This window comes from Phoca vitulina, unplaced genomic scaffold (genome assembly GCF_004348235.1).
Source record: "Phoca vitulina isolate PV1807 unplaced genomic scaffold, GSC_HSeal_1.0 scaffold43, whole genome shotgun sequence".
Classification (NCBI taxonomy): Eukaryota; Metazoa; Chordata; class Mammalia; order Carnivora; family Phocidae; genus Phoca; species Phoca vitulina.
In genome coordinates this window covers 8,966,408-8,989,984 of record NW_022589746.1, presented here as the reverse complement: position 1 = coordinate 8,989,984, position 23,577 = coordinate 8,966,408, and the positions used below count along the sequence as shown (strand labels likewise).

The following is a 23,577-nucleotide window of genomic DNA, read 5'->3' as shown; positions in this document are numbered from 1 at the left end:
CTCCCATCTTTGAATGTCAATCCAGGATGCTCCCTAGCCATCAGGGTATGCCTGAGAGTTTCTAAACTCAGTTTCCTCTTCTTTCACATATCCCAATCTCTGGGAAAGATATTCATGGAGCCCTGCTTACCTTGCATGGCTGTAACATTACATAAAGCTTGCTATTTTATGAGATAAATCATCCACATTCATCAACTTCACAATTGACTTTGTTATTTTTAATAACTTGTTCTTCAATATGATTTTTATGAGAAATATCCCAGTGTCATTGTAAAACACTTCTGAGGTTATTAGAATTACATTTAATGTATACATTTTTATGGAGAAAATTGGCATACGATATTGAATTCTTCCATTTACAAACATGGTTTAATTCTACAATAAGATTCTCATTTGTTTATTTCAGTAGAAATTTATAACTTTCTTCAAAAAGTTCTTGTGTATTTTTATTTAATTATTTGGTATTTTCAGTTATTTTTGCCTTGGCATATAAAAACTATTTTTATTGTGGTAAAATATGCATAAAAATTGACAATTTAAACAGTTTTTAAGTGTACAAGTTTAGTGGCAGTGAATACATTCATGCTGTTGTGCAACCATCATAAGAACTTTTTCATCATCCCAAACTAACCTCTACTTTTTAAAATTAGCTTGCTTAATTGATTTTTTTTTTTTTTGGCTACACTAAAGGACAGCTATTAATTTTGTGATTATTTTGTATTTGGAAAACTATTAAGGGTCTATTATTTATTCTAATAATTTATCTCTGTATTCTTTTGGATTTGCTATATAGAAATTCATGTCTTAAAACACTGCTTTTTCTTAATATTTTCATGTAACATAATCTCTCATATTTTATATTACTTTATTTATCTATTACAAATCTTGGGTATTTTTCTCACTTCTTTCTTAAATATTTACCAATTTCTTTTTCCGCTGGGTGTAATTAGCTATTTAACTCAGTTGCTGAGATTTTAAGTTCCAAATTTTATTTTTATCAGAGCTACCTATTCTTTTGTTCATAGTTCTGGTTCTTTCATTATGACTTCTCTTCTTCCTATGTTGCTAATGGTTCTAAGTAATTTTTACATCACTTTAAAATTGTTCTTCTATTTTAGTTTTTCTGGGTACTTCATATATGTTGTGCTTGAGTTCTCTTCTTCATGGTAAAATGTTTAGCCATGAATTATTTAATTTTTTTGCTGCCAGCTCATCTTCAGTTGCTTCTTCCTATACTGGGGTTATCTTAGAAACTATAGCATTAACTGTTCCTAGAGAGTAATTTCAAGTTTTTTTCCAGCAGGTGTTCAGTTGATTTCACAAAAAAGTGATCTTATACGTCCTTTTATATTAATTAGTGGCTTTTAGATATGTAAACAAAGGGAATGTGATAATTTGGGGCTCAATACTTGCACCTGGGAGAGGCTATAGCTTTTCCTATACCCTGAGTTCAAGTTAAAGACAAACTTCCTACTCCTATCTTGAGGGCACATGGATTCCTTTTCATTCCCTGCCCTAGAGGGAGGGGACTGCTAGGCTTCCTATGTTGTGCAAATGTATCAGCTCTAGAGTCTGATTTTTGCCTGGGCCTAAGGAAAAGCTCTTATGCCACTTATCACAGGATAACCCAGTCATTATGTTCTATTTCTGGACCTACTTCTCTCAGACTGCAAATCTACCCTGGATTTTGAGCTTTGACAAATTCTCTTTTCTTTTTTAAAATTTTTTTCTGCTATATTTAAAAAATTATTCCTTTTTAAAAACTTTTATTTTTAAAAAAGATTTTATTTATTTATTTGACACAGAGAGAGCAAGAGAGAGAGACAGAGAGCAAGCACAAGCAGGGAGAATGGCAGGCAGGGGAGAAGCAGACTCCCCGCTGAGCAAGGAGCCTGATGTGGGGCTGGGTCCCAGGACCCTGGGATCATGACCTGAGCAGAAGGCAGCCGCTTAACTGACTAAGCCCACCCAGGTGCCACTAAAAAATTATTCCTTTTATATTTAGTCCAGGATTTCTGTGGATAGAAGAAAGGCTACTAAGTTTATTACATTTTATTTTATGTTGCTAATTCATAAAAATTAAATAGTAAATATCGTATGGCAGTTTGGATCCAAACAGGAAAACGTGGTTTTATGGCAACATGGGAATCAAAACTAGGTGGTTTTGGAAAGTTAGAAACGTTAATTTGATAATTACTGTGTGGTTTTCTGCCATAAGGGAATTAAAAAAAAAAAAAAAAACCGAGAATCAGAAGTCAGTCAAGGTATGGTGACATGGAGGTTACCTATTCTCAAAAATATTGTCTTATTCTGAAGATAGAGACCCTTGTATTTCCATGAGCCAAGAAGGTCTCACAAAATTCCTATTTCTGGCTCTTCTCTTCTAAAGAGAATATTTTCCTGTATATTCACACACAGAATTTTAACTATATAACCAAAATCCAAATATGCCTGCACTTTCAGCAATTAACTTCCTAACTTCACATTTTATCAACTATCTTGGCAGAACTTGTTTTACAAGAGACAGGGTTGTAAACTCCTTTGCTTTTCCTAATTTGAACCATATAAATAGTATCATTTCCCTTAAGATTTCTCGTAATTTTACGAGGAGATACTACATCGAGAATACAAAATACAATTTTTTAAGCGTTCTTTTAATTCAAGTTCTGAAAACAGTTGTTAAGAGTCCCAAATCTTCAAGTTTGACCACATTTTAATATAAAGATAGATGCTGGAAGAGACTGAGAGATCGTCAAGTCTAACCGCCTCATTTTAGAGTGAAGATTCTTAGTGATGCAGGTTTGGCTATTGGCCAAAAGGAATACCTCTTATTCCTCTGTTTTTAAAAAAGAAGTCCCAAAGTAATCTGACTAAAGTACAATAATTTAGTCTACTTTTGTTCTATTTCAGTAATAGACTGCAGAATACATTTTTAAGGGTGTGTGTGTGTGGTTTTTTTTTTTTTCCCTTGAGTACTGACACTTTATTGAGAAATGCCAGAACAGCAAAAAAGAATATAGGGCAAGAAGAGTGAGAAATAAAGGCGTGAGCATTAACCAGAGGTCCTTGCTTCATGGAGAGACACAAACTTTCCCTGTTACTTGCAACATCAGCAGATAGTCTATAAAGAAAACACCGTGCTCCAAAATGGACATAAAAGGGGAAATGGAGAGGGACTTTTCTGTCTGCTTCCTCCACCTTCCATTGGTCAATGTTTGCGTCTGACAGCATGCCTGGGGAATGGATCTCCTCAGCAGCAGCTAGAGATGAGCAAAGCATCAAGGGCTCCAAAAACAGGTAAAATGAGAATCTGAAGCAGCACCGGAGAGGTGTCAAATAGTATATCCATAGCCCCCATCGTCTTTTCTTCATCAGATTCGCTTGAGTAGGATGTGGCACCAAGTTCCCTTTCTTGAATCTCTTACACTCTCATTTTTAGATTTTAAACAGACATGGGTGGCAGAGGTCTTTCAACATCGGAAACATCTGTGTAGAGCTGTTATAACACACTCTGAGACACACAGTGTAGATGACTTGGAGCATTGAAGGTAGATAATGACCTTCCAGTCTTGTCTAGTCTTGAGCCACACAAAGAGTCACAGCTCTGGGCAGGATATGCCAGGACTGTATCCTTGGGAACACAGAGTCATAGGCTTATCCTAAACCTGAAAAAGAGGTTTGTGGTTAATAGAAATTGCAAATGTTCACCCTAGAGACATTCTTTTCGATTATAAAGAGTATCTTCTTAAAACACATAGAACTCGGGGAGGTAAATACAGACAGGTTAAGAAGTGGTTTTAATTACACAGCAAATTACGAGGCTAGTCATTAGGGAAGGCAAATACAGGATTTCTTTGCATTTTCTCTGTGTGTTGTCATAAATGAAGGATGTTCTCTGAACTGTAACTTAGTTATTTTAATACACTTTAAGTGAATAGATTTCAGAAATGATTTGAAAACATATTAAGTCATCATAGATGAGTCTCTCCCTGGATTTCTCTTAGTTTTCCACTATGGATTCCACTTACACCGGCCTGCTGACTTGCAGAAAGAAAAACCCCTAAACCAGATGGAGCTCTTTGGATAAAAGATGCTGGATGTGCCTTGCATTTCAATTGGAAAAGGATTATAGCTGCACGTCGTTACTTAGTGTGATTTAAACTTTAAGGGGAATCGCCTCAATTCTTTTTCTTTCACACATAAGTCATGGTCTTCCATTAGTAAAAGTAAAGTGTATATCCTGTCACTTCCTGTGAGTAAAATGATATGGTCTCCTGCCTTGAAGAGTCCTCAGGATATTTTCTCTTATATTTCCAGTGCCCCTGTGCTTCTCAACCTTTGCCGTGTAATGAAACACACAGAAAATGAAATATTCTGAAGTCCACTGAATATAGTTGGTGGAGAAGGCTGCTCATGGCCCAGTGTCACCGAATCATAGCTCTGATCCACAGCTCTTAGCTAGCTGCCCTGATGCCTGAGGGAATAAATAAATGGGTACTTGTAATCCATATGTCCCAGCACACATGATTGAGAAACTGCTGAACAGGACCATGTGAATCATTTCACAAACATGAGATGATACAGTTTAAGACTATCTCACCATTATTAATTCAATAAACATGGATTCCATATCCACTGTCATGAATGATGCTGCAGGGGACCCACTGTTCCTCTGCTCGGCTTCCCCTCAGGACCACACACTCATTTCCTCAGCTGCTGGGGAAGCTGCCTGTTGGCAGCTCACAGACGAGTCTGTCTCCAGGGAATTGCCTCAGCAGAAGGGGGCTGTTTTACTCAAGCTTCTATCACTCTTTCCCTGGGGACAGCTTCAACCCAATGTTGATTCAGTAGGAGAGAAGGTTAAGAAGACTGTGATGTGGGCCCACTCTGCAGCATCGTGCCAGCCCCAGAACTTAGTGAAGCATCCCATCGATCCAGGCCTCTGTACAACTGCCATGCAGTCCAACTGTCCAACTTCTCCTTCTGTCCCATCCCGCTTCCCACATTCCCTTGGAGAACTTGTTCCAGAGTATTCCCCAACAAACCTCCTGCCAGGAAATCTTTGCTTCGGTGTCTATTTCCTGGGGAATAAGCCTAAAATGAAAACAAAGGTAAATAAGGCTTGGGATCTATCCTCAAGGAGCTTAGGATCCAAAGGAAGGAAAACATGGGAACAAGTCAATATTATCATCATGAAGGATGCTGTGGTATGTGTATAAATGGACTATAATGAAGCACAAAAGAGGCGATAGGGAGGGGGTTTCTCAGGGGGCATTTGGGCTGCTGATCATATTATCCTCTGGGTCATTGTTCTCACCATCCCGAGGTGGCACCACGTGCTAAATAAATGTTTACTGAGTTAATACATTTGGGATAGTCTTAAAATCTATCATCTTATTGTTTATTGTTTAAATCACTTCATCACTTCAGAGGAGAAGTTGACAATGGTGGTGTGTCTTAAATCATAAATAGGACTTCAATAGACAGAAAGCGATAAAAGCACATTTCAGGTAGAGAGAATAACATTTCAAAACCCCAGATTGGTGCACAAGTATTTTGTGAGGATTCCAGCAAGGAGAAGATACAGCTGGTGTAGACGGTAAGGGCTAGACTGGAAATGTCGGCCTGTGGCCTCAATTTCCAAGCCAACAGGTGTTTTTCCATTTTTTTTTTTCCTTCACAAACTTCTAAATGAGTTACAGTGTTAGTTAAGGTAATTGTTTGCTGCAATAATATATAGTTCTCCAAATAAGCTGGCTTGCATGAGCTTGAGACATTTCCCATTTTCAGTGCAGCGTCAGTGGCACAAATGGGCAGAATGTCTAGTTTTCAGAAACACAGCTTCCTTCGGATGTTTTAGCTCTTCCTTCCCCTAATTTATATACTGGCATCTGGGTACAACCACATCTGTGATCCAACCCTGGCAAGAGGAAATGGAGGAAGAATAACAATTTAAAGATGTTTTAAGGTTAAGCCTAAAGGGGGCAGACAATCCCTTCCACTTATATGCCATTGGTTTGAACCCGGTGGTATGTCTATTTGTAAGGAGGCTAGGAGCTGGACGACCAGGAGCCTAGCTTGGCAAGGGAGCATCAACACTAAGGGAAGGGGACAAGGAGCACTGTGAATGTTCAGTGGCTTCTATCATAGTTGTCAATGTTTAAAGACCAGGAAATTTCAAATCATAAGCAAAATTTCTGGCTTCTGTTGAAAACTTGGGCCTGCATTTTATAAAAATTTTTTTAGAGAGAGAGCTTGTGCGAGCAGGGGTGGGGAGGGGCAGAGGGAGAGAGAGAATTCCAAGGAGGCTCCATTCCCAGTGCAGAGCTCCAGGCAGGGCTCAATCTCACCACCCTGAGATCATGACCTGAGCTGAAATCAAGAGTTGGACACTTAACTGATTGAGCCACCCAGGTGCCCCATGCCTGCATTTTTATACAGCATAACTCAGTTGGTTCTGCTAGATGTTATCAACCTCGGTACACAATTCTTGGTTCAACATGGGCATTTATAAAGATACAAGTACATAAGTAAACTTTTGTGTAATTAAGGCAAATGTACACATCTTTTGAAAGAATACAATATGCAATCTATTTATAAAACATGCTGTAATTAAAATTATGATAAATAGGGAAATTATCTTTAATAAAATTTTATGAATAAAAAAAGACTAGAATTCCAAACAAGTGTTTTAGAATGTAATATGTATTAAGCAAAAATAACATGAAGTGGAAATACTTATTTTTAAATTATGCAGTATTTGTAATAGGTTTTTTTTTAATTTAGACTCAAAGAAATTATGTATCCTTAGCAGGAATAAGCATTTGCAAATTTAATTAGAAATGTCATTGCCCAGAATGTGAAGATATGGCTACATTTTTACTGGATACATTGGTGAAACATTTAAACCATGTGTGTCATTTGTTCTTGTAAGTGATGACAGTATAGATTTAAAAAAAATGACTGTCACACATACTACACATAACACTGAAGGTACTTTCATGTTTGGATTGGCATTTTCATTCACACAGGCATGGGCCATAATCTGGTACCAAGTTCACTTTAGTTTTTTTGCAAAAGTACAGGGTGGGGATCCCAACATACCTGGAAGCTTCAGGGGTATAGTCTCCAAGAGGAATTTTTACAATACTCAGGGACACATTGTTTGGGCCACCCAAGCACCAGTCCTTTTATAAAGGATGAGACAATATACGCTGAAGTGGGAACCACCCTGGATTTGGTTAGTCTTACTCAACATTGGACCAGCATCTTGTAACATCCCTTGAGCAAAACTTCAGGTCCCCCTAGGAACAACTTGAGTAGAGGAGTCCAGGGCACATGAGGTTTGGGGGCCTGCACCTCAATAGGTTTTAATAGCTCACTCCCAGCCCTGCAAACCCAAATGCAGTTCATCAAATATGAATCATTTTTGCAATAAATATCACTGCTTAGTAACAGAGCTTATGTGCCACAGTTACCTTAAACCATTAGGTTTCCAGGGAAACGGTTCTAGTAGAGGTTAGTCATTCTTTCCACAGAAAAAGCATTTAGACTTGCTGTTAGCACTTCTCACTCAGTTAACAATATATGTATATTTGTAGTTTAATGAAACTTGCAATGTCAAAAGTACTTTAGACGTTGCACCTAAGACAGTCTGGGCAACAAAAAGCATCTTAGAATTTCGATGAGAAGAATCTTGAAAATATGAGGACACATTGGTCAATATTTTGGGTTTGGATAAATAGTCCTCCTCCACCTCATTACCTCATACTGCTTGTGCAGATCATTATCACTGGCTTTTTTTTATTTTATTGTGTTTGGTAGATAGTGATCATTATGTTACTTAGGATTAGGATCAGAGTACCTATGATTCTCTCTAGTTACAGTAAAGCCAAGCTATTTCATTTTCTACTTATTCTCACTCCTGTAATTTTGTTCCTTGTGTGTTTTTATGTATGTGTGTAAATGTGTGCATAGTTTTATGTACTTGGCAACTCAAGATAGCATTTAATAAAATAAGGAAAATTCAGGAGTTCTCCACTACAATTTTAACTATTCTTTGAATTAGCAGATTGCTTCTGGCAAAATGGTACCCCAGCTTCAGTTGGTTCCTTGGGATCAATTTTCAGGAGAGTTGATTTCAGCTGGAGAAATAGATCTCTATATCTAAATGCATAGGTGATTGAAAGATGGACAGTATCTTAATCTGTTTGGGGAGCTATAACAAAAATAGCATCAATTGGATGACTTAAACAATAGAAATTTATTTTTCACAGTTCTGAAGGCTGAGAAATCCAAGATCAAGGTGCTGGCTTATTTTGTACCTGGTTTATAGATGGAAGCTTTCTTGCTGTATTTTCACATGATGAAGAGAGGGAGAAGAAGCAAGCTTGCTCATGTTTCTTCTTATAAGAGCACTAATTTGGGGTCCCTGGATGGCTCAATTTGTTAAGCGTCCGCCTTCTGCTCAGGTCATGATTTCAGGGTTCTGGGATCAAGCACCATGTCAGGCTCTGTGCTCAGCGGGGAGTCTGCTTCTCCCTCTCCCCCTATGCACGTGTTCTCTCTCTCAAATACATAAATAAAATCTTAAAAAAAAAAGGGCACTAATTATATCATGAGGGCTCCACTCTTATGATCTAAGTACCTCCCAGAGCCCCATCTCCAAATATCATCACTTTGAGGATTAGGGTTTCAACATATGAATCCTGGGGGGGACACAAACATTCAGTTCACAGCAGATATAGAAGATAGATAGATAGATACATAGATAGATACACAGATACATAGTTAGATACATAGATAGATTAATAGATAGATTAATAGATAGAAAAACTCTATGGAAAAATAATTCCAACTCCCAAATTATATGTCTACCCTAAAGTTTTTCTGAACTGCAGACTCATATGTTTAACTCAGCATCTGGACTTGGTTGTCTAAAATCCATTCTAACATAACAGGTTCAGTAGTGAACATTAGATAATTTTTCTACTTTTAAACTGAACTAATCCTACTTTATCTATACTTTTTCCATATTGTTTAAAGGTAACTTCATCTCACTAATTGCTCAGGTTAGAAATCTGAAAGCTATCTTTGACACAATTTCTTTGGCCTTCAATTTTTTGTGTACATTTATTTTTTATTTATTTTTAGAATTTTAATTCCACTGTAGTTAACATACAGCACTATATTAATTTCAGGTGTATAATATAATGATTCAACAATTCCATATATTACTCAGTGCTCATCAAGATAAGTGTGTTCTTAATCACCTTCACTTATTTACCCCCCTTCCCCACCCATCTTCCCTCTGGTGACCATCTGTTTGTTCTCTATAGTTAAGAGACTGTTTTTTGGTTTGTCTTTTTTTTTTTTTTCCTTTGCTCATTTGTTTTGTTTCTTAAATTCCACATATGAGTGAAATCATATAGTATTGTCTTTCTCTGGCTTATTTCATTTAGCATTATACTCTCTAGATCCATCTATGTTGTTGCGAATGACAAGATTTCATTCCTTTTTATGTCTGAATAATATTCCATTATATATATAACATATATATAATTGATTATATATAATATATAGTTTGTATGTTATATATTATATTATGTTATATATATAATATATATTCCATTATAGATATATTTATATGTATATATATTCATTCATCAGTCGATGGACACTTGGGCTGCTTCCATAATTTGGTTATTGTAAAGAATGCTGCAATAAACATAGGGGTACATATATCCTTTTGAATTAGTTTTTGTATTCTTTGGGTAAATACCCAGTTGTGCAATTACTGGGTCATAAGGTAGCTCTATTTTTAATTTTTTGAGGAAACTCAATACTGTCTTCCACAGTGCCTGCACCAGTTTGCCTTCCTACCAAAAGTGCATAAAGCTCACTTTTTCTCCACATCCTTGCCAACACTTGTTGTTTCTTGTGTTTTTGATATTAACCATTCTGATAGGTATAAGGTAATATCTCATTGTCATTTTGATTTGCATTTCCCTGATGATGAATGATGTTGAGCATCTTTTTATGTGTCTGCTGGCCATCTGTATGTGTTATTTGGAGAAATGTCTATTCATGTCTTCTGTCCATTTTTTAATTGGTTTATTCATTTTTTGTGTGTTGAATTGTGTAAGTTCTTTATATATTTAGGATAGTAACTCTATCAGATATGTCATTTGCAAATATCTTCTACCATTCAGTAGGTTGTCTTTTAGTTTTATTGGTGTTTACTTTGCTGTGCAGAAGCTTTTTATGTTGATGTAGTCCCAATAGTTTATTTTTGCTTTTATTTCCTTTGCCTCAGGAGATATATCTAGAAAGATATTCTTACAGCTGATGTCAGAGACATTGCCTGTGCTGTCTTCTAGGATTTTTATGGATTCTGGTCTCACTTACGTTCTTAATCCATTTTGAGTTTATTTTTGCTTATGGTGTAAAAAAGTGGTCCAGTTTCATTCTTTTGCACATAGGTGTCCAGTTTTCCCAACATCATTTGTTGAAAAGACTGTCTTTTTCTCATTGTGTTCTTGCCTTCTTTGTTGAAGATTAATTGACCATATAATCAGGGGTTTATTTCTTGGCTTTCTATTCTCTTCTTTTAATCTATGTGTCTATGTTTGTGCTTTGGCCTTCATTTTACACTTTAATGATTCTGTTCCAGGATCCACCTTGTAATTTAGCTACCCTATTGGTTGTCAGGAGGACTTCTCAGTATCCTTTCCAGAGCATTTTTCAAAGAAGACTTTCTGTAGTATATCTTTCAGAAGACTTAATTTTCAAGACATACATGGGGATGTTCTGAAGATAGATGCTAAAGAAAGGAAATTTATATCTGGAGATGCTAAGAATTAGAATATTGACTTAGCCTTTCAAAAATACATAGCCAGATTTTCAAGAGTCAAGGCAGAATCAGTGATGACTACTGCTATTGTTAGACCATAGGTCTTCCCATTGTTATTTTATAGAGTTTAGTGTATGAAATCTGGAAACAACTAACATATAATGGCCATTAATATTAGGGTCAAAAGTCCTGGCCAAAGGAATATTTTCAAGGCTTTCTGAGAGCTTGGCCAATTTGAGTTCAGAGTATTGTTTGTATGCTCTACTTTTCCTAAAAATGTAGAAGATGGAGGCAACAAAATTTTTGATCAAGTGCTAATGTTTTGCAAAATTCCTTTATGATGATTCAAACAAAGTGAGTACTTGTACGTATTAAGAAAAATATAGTCCAGTAGTTTCTTTGCTATGGTTACTGCAATGGGCTTTTTGCATTTGAGGTTTTCAAAACATTCAGAGAGTTCTAAGATAATCATTAGCACATATTAATAGAATTTTGATTGAGCAACTGGATAATTCTATCCTGAGGAGCTCAGATGTCCTTTGGATCTGGCTCAAAATTATATCCCATCTTTATGGCTTTGCTTAGACTATTAGTACAGCTGGTGAGGCATGAACCAGCCACATCCCCAACTACAGAGGTGAAATCCCCCAATTTGTATGAAATATCCAGGGTATGGAATGAATATTCAGGATTGCAATAATCTTAACATCTGCCAATAAAATCTTTTTTATGTACCTTCTGCAGGCACAATAAAGTGGCTGTCTTGGCCAACCTCATGGCCCAGAAAATGGCCAGACTTCCTGATACTAGCCAATATTTCTTTTCCAAGTCTGGGGCCACATTACTTACGTTTGAATTACCTTGTGTAAATAAATAACATTTTCTATGATTTTTATTATCTCAAGCAACCTCTATGCATGAAGGTAAAAATACTGTTTTTCATGACAATCTTCTAGTACATTCTCTATGGATTCTTCAGTGTTGCTTTTGCTGTGTACCACAACATTTATTATAAATAATTCCATTGAGAGCATAAGCACCACTAAATATCTCCTATTGAGTCTCCTGTTTTGTAGGCCAACAATGGGAATTTAAAATCACTTACTTGTGTTTTTAGAAATTCTCAGTTGGTTATGGGTAATACAGTTTGATCAACATTAGAACCCCTCAATTCACTGATGTGGCCAGAACAATATCTGCAAGAATAGCTACCATTATTTAAGCTGTTTTGTGTGCATAAACAAAGAGGTTAAGCCCAAGCACTTGGATCTGGAGAAACATTCATATAGGATATGAATTGCTAGTGGTTCCTATATTGTAGAGTTAAAATCCCTAATGCACATTCTAATGTTATGAACAAATATATATGTATATGTTTATGTATATATGTGTGTATATATGTGTGTATATGTGTGTGCGTATATATATACATATATGTATATATAATTTCAGATAGAGAGATTACTGGGGACATATATAATTAAGGTTTAAGAATGGCTGGCTGATTCAGCCTCAGCAGTCCACAGTAAGGGTTTTTGTTTGTGTTGTTTAGTTTTGTTTTTACCCTCTGGTAGTTATGTAAGGAGGTTGTATTATGCTGAAAAGGTTGGGATTTTATCACCTGCAATATTCTGTAGATCTCAAAAACTTCAATTTTCTCACAATGATGATTTTAGATATTGCTTGAGACCTTATTACCGTTTCGTGGCTAGAATGTACCTTTCAGTAAAGAGATCAGGACCTAAATAGTATACATGATGGTGACTAACATAACATAATAAAAAAAATTAAAAATAGAACTACCATAGAATCCAAAAACAAATTTAAAAAAATTAAAAATATGATTGGAAAAAATAAATAAATAGTATACATGACAAAATTCTAATTTTTTTTCTTTTTGACTGAAGACCTTTAGCCAGCCACAAGTTTCTTTATAAGGTAGATTGAGTCTTTTGGGGAGATTTTGAGAACAGATGTAGATAAGAGATCACCTATAAATTGAGTGAGGGTTGAAAGTCTTGGAAATGTTATGTCCTTTGTATCATTATTTAAGTACTGAAAGAAATATGAATGCACCTTTGCAAATCCCTAAGTTATTACCATGTCAGTATATTTTTGGTCATTCTAATGGAAAGCGTTTGGTTATAAAGCAGAAAATAAAAATAAAAGCACAATTATAAATACTGCTTATTTGTAAAGTCCTAGGTATGTGTAACCCCATTGGAAGCAGTGTACCTGAGCCCCCATGAAGGGTATTCTAAATTTCATTGCATTGTTCCTTCATCAGGAGGATATTCTTGCTGTCCTCAACAACCTAATGTTGCCACTAATTAGATAAATTGAGAATTGGTGCTTATAATGCAAGAAGATAAATTGCATGACAATTTTATTTATATGTTTAGGGAATCAGCCAAATGAGAAACAAAGAAAATTCAAACCCGAAAGTCTGGGCCCTGGCTCCTTTCCTCAATTTGGGGGCCACAGTTGCTGTGATGAGTTGAAAGCTCTGAGGGAGCAGAGAAAACCCCTGGGAATGTCCCTCTTCATCATGATATAAATCTAACGTGTGTTAACTTCACCACTTTATGTGCTGGGAGGGTTAGAGAAGCATTCCTGGAGTGCAGTACATCATTGGGTCCCCCATACGCTGGTGCTTTATGCTGAAGTCAGCCTCTCCCTTGCAAGATCCTGGAACAATTTTATCACTGTTTCTGAGGTTTGACAATGATAATAGCTGACTGTTTCACTCTTTTTGCCTTTTAATATTCTAGGAGCCACTACCCAAAGAGAGCATGTGTTGCTATCATAAGGACACCCTTTCAGAACACAGCACATGAAAGCAGGGAGTCAGGTACCCTGTGGTGCTCAAATGTCTATGAACTCTTTCTTAAAGTAAATCCTAATAAAAGGGAGGATACACAAGGGGGATGGAATCAGGTGAGGAGGAGAGATTAATACTATAGCACTTCTTCCTTCTGCCAGTACACCCAACCATTGAGACTTGCTTCACCCTTTCTCAGTAGGTAATATAGAAAGGGGAGCTCATAGATCACTTTACTTGGCTTCTGAATCAGTCAGGTTAAGTTTACTGCTGTAAAAAAAAACCAACCACAAAATTAAATGGGTTTCTACAACAGAAGTTTATGTTTTGTTTGCGAGAAGTTCCAACAGTGGTGAGAGTAGAGAATAGGCTCTCTTTGCTCAGCATAGTCATCTGGGGACTCAGGTTTATTCTTGATGTCAGTGCTCAGAGAAATGGCCCCAGGGAGGAGAGAGAGATAGAGAATGGCATGAAAGGCTTTTCTTGGGAGGTAATTCCCAGGCCATATTTGCTGTGTGTCCACAACAAAACACAATCTGCAAGGATGCTGGGAAGTGTGCTCTAGCCTCACGTAAATACTGCATACCTTTTTTTCTTACAAAACACCCGTACCATCAATAAACAGTATTTTAAAATACTTTAAAAATATCTTTGAAGTCAGTGAAAAAAAAAAAAGTCCAAGAAATCTATCTTTTGGTGGTTATGTATAATTTTTGTAGTAGATTTAATACATTTAATAATGTAAATATAGGGCGCCTGGGTGGCTCAGTTGGTTAAGCGACTGTCTTCGGCTCAGGTCATGATCCTGGAGTCCCTGGATCGAGTCCCGCATCGGGCTCCCTGCTCGGCAGGGAGTCTGCTTCTCCCTCTGACCCTCCCCCCTCTCATGTGTTCTCTCTCATTCTCTCTCTCTCAAATAAATAAATAAAATCTTTAAAAAAAAAAATAATGTAAATATAAGGTGATAGATATGTTAAGGAACCATAACATAAAATTATGTTCTGAAAAGAATATTTTAACGTAATGTTAAAATTACATAGATGTTAAGGATGCTGTATAAATAAGTCTGGTTAGAATTCTTTATGATATTAAAAAGCAAAATAAAAGTGCTAAAAATATTATAGGGAGAAAGTCAAGTCAAATTAACAGTGAAAATTGTAACATGTTTGGGATTATATCTGAAAATGATGGCTGTATCTGATTTGAATGGTGTGTGCTTAGCAGCGCCACATGTATTTTCTCTAAAATTCTAATTAAAATTCTTCCGAAGGCACAGAGAGCAAGAGACAAAAATTCCAAAGTACAGAAAGTAAGGACTGGCAGAGCACCTACAGCCAGAATCTTGGAAGATTTGACAGTAATTATAAGGTAGACAGATCTGGAGTGAGTATAATCTTCTAAGACTCGAGCACATAGTGTACTTTGAGTCTGCTTCATGAAACAAAGTCTACCTGAAACAGGCAGGGGGATGTTGAGTATCTCCTTCACTATATGTTATCAGGCTTAATTACACGGGATGAACTCCAACCTATATTCCTTACCTGTGGAAATATTTTTCAGTCCAGGCAGAGAAGAAGAGGGCCATCAAATAAACAAGTGGAGAGTCAGTAAACTGGTAGTTGATTCTGGGAGTGTAATCTCTTAAGGAAAGGCAGGCACTTGCCTTCAGGAAAAATCCTGAAAGCAATGCACGCCGGGAAATTCTAGTTCTTCATTTGCTGTATCTATCCAGAGGATTGGGATGTTATGCATCCCATTGGGATGTTATGGGAAATGAGCTTCCTTGGAGATTGCTAGAAATCCCATTGGAGCAGGATTTTTGTTTATTCACTGCTTCAACCCAGTGCCTTGAACAGTGTCCGGTACATAATAGTTATTAAATATTATAGGGATCCAGAGAATTGACTGGAAATGTGGTCCTCAGCTTCATTCCACTGTAAATCTGAGGTTAAATCTAAGGGATGTGGGACAAACAATATAATCACTGTCATTATTATTATAAGCATTATAATTTAGTATCATTATGTCTAATATTTATAGAGCTCTGTACCTAACTGACAGACGCTCTGCTAATATGATTTTATTTGATGTTATTCATATGACAACCTGAGGACATAGGCAATAGTATTATCCTCATCTGAAACAAACCTGCCAGAGGTTACTAAAAGTAACAAATCTAGGGTTTGAACTCAGGCATTGTCCTGTAATCCAAGCTCTTAACTGAACTACAAAGAAGTCATATGATGACAGGTACTGCTCTTGGAATATTTCTCTCCCCACGTATAGTGTAATAGAGCCCCCAAGTATTCTTTTGGCTTATGACTGCCAGAAATAAAGACAAATTTTACTTGTTTTGGTAAAAGGGGATGGCATCATAGAAATGCGTTTGATCTGATGCAATGAAGTAGAGGTGAGATGTACAGTACTAGAGACCTTTAGGGAAGAGACTGTGGAGAATATTCTCCTTTGCCCCTTCTTGCTTCCCAGTGGGGGCTCTGTGGGTGCAGTCTTGGCTATGTCTAGACAAGCATGCTTGCCTGTGGTTTCTCGTACACTGGACCAAGCAAACAAATCAACAGGCTTTAAAAAGAATTGAAGTGAGTGAAAAGTCATGAGCCTAGCCTACAAAAAGTAGTGAGAACTCATCCTTTAAGATAATCAGTTTAGGAGGCTCCCAAATCTGCAGGTCACAAAAACTCTGGATGCTCTAGGATGGGCATCCTCAGATGGGTCCATGGAGGGTAATGGACAAAGAACAATCTCCCGAAGACAGAGGCTGGTACTACAGATGAAAAAAAATTTGTTTTTTTTTTTTTTTTTGGTTTTGTTCTGTTTTTGTTTTTTTCCCCTCAGAAAGTAGAAACGGGGGTTGACAGCTGAACAAGCTTGAGAACGTACTGTATAACCAGGAAAGGAAATCATTCTTGGTGTTATCAAGGAAGGTTTGATGATTGCTATTGACCTGCTAGTTATTTATTATTTGGAAGTTTTAATTATGATTACTTTCAGGGTTTATACCCACCATTTATAAATAATCAGGCCATCAGAAGTGTATCATGGCTTGCGGGAAAGAAATCAACACTCCTAGGTATCCTATTCTTGGAAGAAGCTGTGGTAACTGACAAATTTGCAATTGCCTCTTTAGGGGTGAAAATCAGTGTGTTCCTGTGCAAGGATCAGTGCTTATAGATGGATATATTGTATCAGAGGTTGATGGTTCTCCCCCAGGTTCTATTTATTCTTCTTCACTAATAGGAACCTAGAATATAAATTGGGCACATAACTACCTAGTATAAAGCTGTTATTTTCCAAGTTACCTTGAAGCTAAATGTTGCAACGTGACAGTGTTCTGGTCAGGGTCAGAGGCCCATAAGTAGAGGGGGTGTGTATAACTTCTGACAAGTCTTAACAAAGGCAGTGTCTCAGTGTTCTCTCTTTCTGTTGGGTTGAATGCCAATGTGATAGTTGGAGTTAGCACAGCCATCTGGGACTATGCGGTAGAAATCTAGCGTCTAGAATCCTAGATCTTTAATGATATTTAAGGCACAATACCTGTCTTAGAACGCCCGTATTTCATGACAGAGATAAACTTTGTCTTTTTTTAAGTGTGTTAAAACCACTGTTACTTATTTTTAAAATTTTTAATCTACTGTCTTCTTTTTTTTAACATATAATGTAAATGAAGGGGGGGAAATCAGAGGGGGAGACGAACCATGAGAGACTATGGACTGAGAAACAAACTGAGGGTTCTAGAGGGGAGGGGGGTGGGGGGGATGGGTTAGCCTGGTGATGGGTATTAAAGAGGGCATGTACTGAATGGAGCATTAGGTGTTATATGCAAACAATGAATCATGGAACACTACATCAAAAACTAATGATGTAATGTATGGTGATTAACATAAGAAAATAAAAATTTTTAAAAAAGGTAAAAAAAAATTTTTTTTAATCTAAACTTTATCCCTATCAATTCATTTTGAATGGCAATTAAATGAGACTCTACTTTGATAAACCCTGAAAACATGTGAAGTAAATAATTAGGAAAAATATAAGAAGAGAAATATGTGAATAATTTTGGGTGCAAAAAAGCCTAAATTGATTTACTGCTTTTCAAATACTGTCAACAAAATGATTAGAGAAACTTCTTTTCTGGGCACACAGCTAGAAATGCTGGTTGAGGTATAAAAATACGTTTTCCTAAATACATGACTGAGCTGATGTGGAAGAAAGGAAATTCTTCAGAAGTGACAAATTCATTGGGGAAGAAAGTCTTGAAGCTATTGCTTGCCTGGAACATATTGCTTATTTCTGTTGACACAGAATCTAGGTGTTACTAGACTTAAGAATCAGAGAATGGGAGGGCAAGTGGGAGATCCGTTCAATAATGCTTGAACCACTGAAAGTCGACATTCACCGTGAGCTGACTAGATGAAACAAAAGAACTCTACAAGGGACAATGGCGGGATCTATAATTATCTTAACCTTGGCTCTAAATAGAGTGGGAAAAATTTTTCTCTTGAAAACTTCTAAACGGAAGCCTATTCTTACTTGGATTCAGGGCAATTTATATTACCTATGTGGCTGCAAAAAACCCAAGCTAAAATATTTATTCTAATTGTTCCCGTCTGATAAGTGCTTTTAGGAAATTAGCAAAAGAAAACTAAAATCTTTGAAGGATGCATTTTAAAAACACACCTCAGAAATGTTCTAAATGAACTGGCAAGAAACATAAACTTGTAATGGAAAGCCTTTAAAAAGATATATAAAGGAAAAATGGTCATCAACAAAATGAACAAAGTGTACAATTGCAGATAAGGAAATTTATATATAATGAATATAATGGTGATTCTTTTTTGTTAAAATAAACCATAAAAAATAAGTTATGATTAAAAAATAAAAATCTATTAATGTGCCAAGCTTATTTTATTAAAAACAAATAGACCTTTAAGAAACTAAAAATAGAAAAATTGTTTTAAAAAAATCAATAAGGGGGGCGCCTGGGTGGCTCAGTCGTTAAAGCGTCTGCCTTCGGCTCGGGTCATGATCCCAGGGTCCTGGGATCGAGCCCCGCATCGGGCTCCCTGCTCCGCGGGAAGCCTGCTTCTCCCTCTCCCACTCCCCCTGCTTGTGTTCCCTCTCTCGCTGTGTCTTTCTCTGTCAAATAAATAAATAAAATCTTTAAAAAAAAAAAAAAAATCAATAAGGGCTGCCTGGGTGGCTCAGTTGGTTAAGCGTTGGACTCTTGGTTTCGGCTGTCGTGATCTCCAGTCCAGAGATGAGTCCTGCGTTGGCTCCACACTCAGCAGGGAGTCTGTTTCCCCTCTCCCTCTGCCCCCTCTCCTGCTCAGGCACACTTTCTCTCTCTCTAAGATAAATGAATAAGTCTTAAAAAAAAAAAAAAGTCAATCAGTGGGTAGGGTAAACCAATGATAAGGCACAGTTGGGAAGAGAGTGAACCGGATGACACATCTGAAAAGTAGAAAACCCAAGATAAGTGACGTGGAGACAGGTGCTGGAAAATGTGAAGGAGAGGAAAATTGGAATAGAGAAGAGAGCAAGAATTATTTTGATACAAAGCCCAAATATTTTTATATATAAAAGATGTATAATAGCCAATAGAAGAGGTTAGAAAGAACAGAAAAGATTTTAAAAATATAAAACAACTGATATTGTTCCAACATTGATGGAAGACACAGGTCCTTCATTTCAGAAACCCCATGATTCCCAAACAAGAATAACAAACAGAAATCTATACCCAGAGACATAACACTAAAATGCAGAAGATACTCTAATTAAAGAGATTTTAAAAGTTGCCAGAAAGAAGGGCAATTAGCGTGATGATTTGTTTCTTAGCAATAATGATGCAGCCAAGAGACAGTGGAATGATAACTTTGAATTAGAATCTTATACCCAGGGATGCTATCCTTTAGGAAGAAAGACTTTTACAAGAGAGTGTATTATTAAAATATCCTCAGGGCACTGGGGGGCTCAGTTGGTTAAGCTTGGGACTCTTGATTTCGGCTCAGGTCATGATCTTAGGGTGGTGAGATCGAGCTCCACATCCAGCTCCATGCTATGCTGGGTGTGGAGGCTGCCTAAGATTCTCTCTCCCCCACCTCTCCCCCCAACATGTGTGTGTGCTCTTTCACTCTCTTAAAAAAAAAAATGGAGAAATTTTATAAAAGAAGGGAGGGATGGAAGGAGAGTGGAGCACTAATGAAATGTTATACTTTGCATAAACCTAAGAAAAAAGTGATAGCTTCAAGTTTCTATGAATTAATTTCTTAAAAATCAATGGAATTACATTAATGAAGTTTAAAAAACACATTAAAATTTAAGAATTTTAATTGCATTTTTTTCGTGTATAAAAGCTATAGAAAGTTCTAATACACAGCATAGTTTTTAAGCCTACAAAAAAGGAAATGAAGATTTACCAAGTATAGGTAAGAATGAGAAAGGCAAGGCTTAGAAAGGTGGTCTATGTGGATTACATCGTTTAAAATAGAAATAACATGACATGACTGATAGGTATTACTGCCAAAAGAAGGCAAATGAAAAATCTTTATCCATAGAAGTTTTATATAATGTAAAATTCTATGGAATAGTAATATACAAACAAAATATTTAAAAAAAGAAGTAACAGGTGGTATAAACACAACATAGACTAAAGAAAGACTTGATATTTATCTAATTAACCAGGATATAAAACTGTTTTACATTTGATTCTAAAGTGTAAATAGCTTCAGATAATAAATACCTATGAAAATGTGAAATATAATTATTAATAGAAGCCAAAACACCTGTAAGCAGACTCTAGAAAACAGAAGAAAGTGAACACTAACAGTCAAAGTTGGTATCATAGAAAAATTATGAAGAAATGGAAGCAAAATAATGAAAAGAACAAAATAATGCAATAAATAAAGTCAAATATACCTCATGTATCACTTACAAGTGCTGGCTATTACAAAAATAAAGAATTTTTTATTATTGCTGCTCTTTAATTCAGCCATCCTGTGATGACTTGCCAAATTAAAGATTTTTTTTTTTTGCAAAATTGCTAAGTGCATTAAAAATAGGAACTATTAAAAGACTTATCTTTCATATATTAATCATAGACTAAATGGTTAAGATTTTTATATTGATATTTATAAATATATATAAAATTGAAAAGCCTAAATACGTATCTATACTTATATTGATGTCATCTTGTCCTACATATACAGATTTGCTCCAAATATTAAAAGAATAATTTTAAGTGATTTCCATAAAGAAACATCAACTGATTCCAACAATAAAAATTAAACAGGCCACCAGATATTAATATAACATTAAGTCTAGCAATCGGTTACAGAAGAGAAAAAGATCTCAACAAAACTATAAATATATATCAATACTAAAACAAGAATTGTTTAGAATCTCTAGAGGAAAAAATTACCAAATTTTGCTGAGGAATATAATAATTCAGTATATGCAAAATGATTTAACTAACCTGGAATTTGATGAAATTTGGATCAAAGTAGCAAGATTTTCCTTTTCTTTAAAAAATAATTCTCGTATAAATGTGGACAAATAAGGAAGACAGAATAGCCAAGAAAATTTTTGAAAAATTTTCTAATATTTTTTGAAAAACCTTCTAATATAAAATTGACCTCTCAGATATTAAGTCATATTAATAGAAAGAGTAAAATAAGTGGGTGCCAAGTCAATTTCAAGTAGAGAGGTGTGAAACAGATTTTCAAAATGTACAGTTCTGATCACACCTCAAATCAATATGCCAAATTTATTATTGCTTTTATCAACTTGGGAAAATAGACTAAGTCATTTAATAGTTCAATTCCTCTTATATCATTACTCAAATAAATACTGGGTAGACCAAATATTTAAATGCAAAGAGAAACTGTAAACATACTTGAGGGAAATATCAGTGTGGTGGGGAAGGATTTTGAAGCATGAACTCAAAGAAAAAAACATTAAAAATATATAGATGAATCTCCAGTAAGTGAAATCTTTTAATTCATACAAATTCAAGTACATGTTAAAAATTCAGGAAGAATTTAAAACATCTGTATCATAAACAAACGAAATTGATGTATTCCTTCAAGAAGTCTTACACACAGAAATAAAGTAAACTCAAAATAAAAGAAAAACTAGGGTGTAAATGATTCTTAATTATATGGTGATGTCCAATTCGAAAGTAATCAAAAACATAAAAAATTAAATGGATTTTTAGCAGAAATGAAAAATATTTATAATTATCAGTATTGATAAGAGAATATATAAAATTGCCTCAACTGTCTATCTGTGTATATATACATATAAACAACATATATAAATATATATTATTGAGGGAATTAGAATGGTGTAAGTCTGGGCAATTTGTTTTTTTTTTTTTTAAAGATTTTATTTATTTATTTGAGAGAGAGAGAATGAGAGACAGAGAGCACAAGAGGGAAGAGGGTCAGAGGGAGAAGCAGACCCCCCGCTAAGCAGGGAGCCCGACGTGGGACTCGATCCCAGGACTCCAGGATCATGACCTGAGCCGAAGGCAGTTGCTTAACCAACTGAGCCACCCAGGCACCCCTGGGCAATTTGTTAATAAAAATCAAGACACTTGGACAACATGTTATTAGACATTTGATTAGCTCTCTTACTTAGTAACTGTAACTAGCCACAGTTCTATTGTCCATTACATGAGAATAAGGATAATAATTTCTGTGTATATGTGTTGCAATTATTGACATAGAAAGAAATTAACTTGTTATAAAATGAGAAGAAATTACCTAATTGTATATATCCAGGTTCCCGATTATGTACCTTAATAAATAAAGAAAACAGGTGGCATATAAACAAAGGTTATCCCCTAGTGATTGTATTACGTGATTCTTTTTACTATAATGAACTCATATTAATTGTGTAATTAACTATAAAATATAAACGAAGCCAAAACTGAGTAGGAATATAAAAGCAGAAATTGTATTCCCTTGCCCTTAATTGAGTGTAATTAAATGGCAGTGCCTTTTCCTAACCAACTTTATTAACACTTTCCTTATTGTGTTGTAATTATACTTACCAAGAGATTACTCCAGGCCCTTTTTATGGATCTAGCTTCTATAAGCCAGGTATGGTGATGTTCCAACTTTTGTCTTTGCACCTATGTGTTATTCTGTTGGAGCTCCAACGTTTCCCACAGCTTACTGGCCTTAATTGGGATACGTACCCCAGTCTGTCATCTTCCAGAGAGGGTGTGACTTTCTCTACTAATTTATTCCCACTTTGCTACCTTCTTACCCTGTTTACACATTCCTCTGAACTCTTGAGCATTCTCTATTCTTATACTAATAGATTTTGTGCTAGCCTTCTTTTTCAACTAGTCCATTCACAAACCCAACAACAAGCTCACGTTAAAGGATTTAGATGTCTTTCCCCAGCTGAATTATCAAGTGATAAAGGTGTTCAGACAGATAGAATTTTGGTGATCATGACTTCAGTGTTTTAGCTGAGCCTTTTTAAAATATCATGTCTCCTTGGTAAAAAATAACACGTTGCATGTTCAAAGTAGTTGTAATATATGTCTAACGCTGCAGGTTGCAATTCTATCCACGTTATATGCAGAAGAAGAAGGAAAAAAGGGTTATAAATGAAGAGTCAAGTTCAGTGGCTTCAGCAACTGTTTCTTGCTGTTTTTAAAATTTGTTTAAGCAATCAAGCGAGAAACTGTAGTGAGACTTCTCCATTGGCCTCAATACAATATACAGTTAATTTAAGTTTTTATTGTATACATATATATATCTTAACATTTGACTTCCAACTACATAAAACATTTGTCAGTGGCCGTCTAATAAAACTCAGAATACTAATACTTAAATTTTTTATAAAGTTTCTTGTGGTTGAATGGTGACATTTTTCA

The 23,577-nt window shown here is 35.8% G+C and overlaps 1 pseudogene; it reads left to right on the top strand.

Annotated features, from left to right (window-relative positions):
* The first annotated feature begins 4,619 nt into the window (after positions 1-4,619).
* LOC116648348 overlaps positions 4,620-23,577 on the top strand; it is an 88,299-nt pseudogene continuing 69,341 nt past the window's right edge.